Below are 3,074 nucleotides of genomic sequence, written 5' to 3' on the forward strand. Positions count from 1 at the left end.
ACAGTGACAGGAACAATCACCCACAAACACACAGTGAAACCCAGGCTACCTAAGTATGATTCTCAATCAGAGACAACTAATGACACCTGCCTCTGATTGAGAACCATACTAGTCCGAAAACATAGAAATGCCCCAAAACATAGAAAAACAAACATAGACTGCCCACCCAACTCACGCCCTGACCATACTAAATAAATACAAAACAGAAATAGAGGTCAGAACGTGACAGTACCCCCCCCCAAAGGTGCGGACTCCGGCCGCAAAACCTTGACCTATAGGGGAGGGTCTGGGTGGGCGTCTGTCCTCGGTGGCGGCTCTGGCGCGGGACGCGGACCCCACTTCACCATTGTCTTAGTCCGCCTTATTGTCCGCCTCCCTGGCTTACTCACCATGGCCACCCCTCTCAATGACCCCACTGGACAGAGGGGCTGCTCGGGACAGAGGGGCAGCTCGGGACAGAGGTGAAGCAGCTGCTCGGGACAGAGGGACAACTGCTCGGGACAGAGGGACAACTGCTCGGGACAGAGGGGCGATAGCAGCTCGGGACAGAGGGGCGATAGCAGCTCGGGACCGAGGGACAGCTGCTCGGGACAGAGGGACAGCTGCTCGGGACAGATGGGCGGCAGCAGCTTGGGACAGAGGGGCGACAGCTGCTCTGGACAGAGGGGCAGCTGCTCGGGCGGCCCCTGGCTGACTGACGGCACTGGCGGCCCCTGGCTTACTGGCGGCCCCTGGCTTACTGGCGGCACTGGCGGCCCCTGGCTGACTGGCGGCACTGGCGGCCCCTGGCTGACTGGCGGCACTGGCGGCCCCTGGCTGACTGGCGGCACTGGCGGCCCCTGGCTGACTGGCGGCACTGGCGGCCCCTGGCTGACGGGCGGCACTGGCGGCCCCTGGCTGACGGGCGGCACTGGCGGCCCCTGGCTGACGGGCGGCACTGGCGGCTCCTGGCAGACGGGCGGCACTGGCGGCGCTGGGCAGACGGGCGGCGTTGGCGGCGCTGGGCAGACGGGAAGCTCAGCTGGTGCTGGGCAGACGGACGGCGCTGGGCAGACGGACGGCGCTGGCGCCGCTGGGCAGACGGGCGGCGTTGGCGGCGCTGGGCAGACGGGAGGCTCAGCTGGTGCTGGGCAGACGGGAAGCTCAGCTGGCGCTGGGCAGACGGGAAGCTCAGCTGGCGCTGGGCAGACGGGAAGCTCAGCTGGCGCTGGGCAGACGGGAAGCTCAGCTGGCGCTGGGCAGACGGGAAGCTCCGGCAACGCTGGAGAAGAGGAAGGCCCTGGTAGCGCCGGAGAGGCGGGAGACTCCGGCAGCGGCGCCGGACAGGCGGGAGGCTCCGGCAGAGGCGCCGGACAGGCGGGAGGCTCCGGCAGAGGCGCCGGACAGGCGGGAGACTCCGGCAGAGGCGCCGGACAGGCGGGAGACTCCGGCAGAGGCGCCGGACAGGCGGGAGACTCCGGCAGAGGCGCCGGACAGGCGGGAGACTCCGGCAGAGGCGCCGGACAGGCGGGAGACTCCGGCAGAGGCGCCGGACAGGCGGGAGACTCCGGCAGCGCTGGACAGGAGGAAGCCCCTGTAAGGATGGGCCGGAGAGACAGCCTGGTACGGGGGGCTGCCACCGGAGGGCTGGTGCGTGGAGGTGGTGACGGATAGACCGGACCGTGAAGGCGTACTGGAGATCTTGAGAGCAGGGCTGGCACCAACCGCCCTGGCTGGATCTTCACCCTAGCCCGGCAGATGTGGGGAGCTGGGATGTAGCGCACCGGGCTAAGCACGCGTACTGGGGACACCGTGCGCACAACTGCATAACACGGTGCCTGACCAGCACCACGCCCGCCACAGTTAGCACTGCTAGGAGCACTGTAGTGCTGAGATGGCACAGGACGTGCAAGGCTAGGGAGATGCACAGGAGGCCTGGTGCGTGAGGCTGGCACAGTCTTCACCAGACCCCTCGCACGCACCTCAGGATGAGTATGGAGAGCTGACCCCGGTGCCATTAAATCCCTGACACGCTCCGTCGGGCGAATGTCGTGCCTCATGCACCAAACCAGCAAGTCCCTCATATCACTCTCCTCCAATTTCCCCATTAACTCCTTCACAGTCTCTGCTTCGCTCACCTCCAACACCAGCTCTGGTTCTGAGCTCCTCCTTGGCTCCTCACGATAAACGGGGGGAGTTGGCTCAGGTCTGACTCCTGACTCTGCCACACTCCCCCTGTGCCCCCCCCCCAAGAAATTTTTGGGGGTGACTCTCGGGCTTCCGTCCGCGCCGCCGTGCTTGCTTCTCAGAATGCCGCCTCTCTGCTTTTGCTGCCTCCAGCTCGGCCTTGGGGCGGCAATATTCTCCTGGCTTAGCCCAGGGTCCTCTCCCGTCGAGGATTTCCTCCCATGTCCAGAATTCCTTACTACGTATCTCCTGCAGCCGCTGTTGCTTCTCCTGCTGCTCCTGCCTGTTGACACGCTGCTTGGTCCTGTTGTGGTGGGTGATTCTGTAACGGCGTTCGTCTGTAGGAGGAAGAGAAGCGGACCAAAGCGCAGCGTGGTGGTTGTTCATATTTTAATAAATCACTACACATGAACAAACTAACGAAAACAAGAAATGTGAGAACGCAAAACAGTCCTATCCTGTGACGACAAACACAGTGACAGGAACAATCACCCACAAACACACAGTGAAACCCAGGCTACCTAAGTATGATTCTCAATCAGAGACAACTAATGACACCTGCCTCTGATTGAGAACCATACTAGGCCGAAAACATAGAAATGCCCCAAAACATAGAAAAACAAACATAGACTGCCCACCCAACTCACGCCCTGACCATACTAAATAAATACAAAACAACAGAAATAGAGGTCAGAACGTGACAGTGTGGTTGTGTGTGTGTATAAAATAGTGAGGGTATATGAATACAAACACCCTTCTTTGTCTATCATCAGATTTGTCCAAAGAGAAAAAACATGAAGACTAGTCTTTAGTAATGGGAGGGGTGAGAGGGTGATTATCAGGAGACAGATAGCAGATAACAGCTGTCATTGGTAAATTATGACTTTCATAATTAAAAAGCCTTTCGG

Source organism: Oncorhynchus mykiss, chromosome 4 (genome assembly GCF_057628025.1).
Source record: "Oncorhynchus mykiss isolate SJ-2025 chromosome 4, ASM5762802v1, whole genome shotgun sequence".
Classification (NCBI taxonomy): domain Eukaryota; kingdom Metazoa; phylum Chordata; class Actinopteri; order Salmoniformes; family Salmonidae; genus Oncorhynchus; species Oncorhynchus mykiss.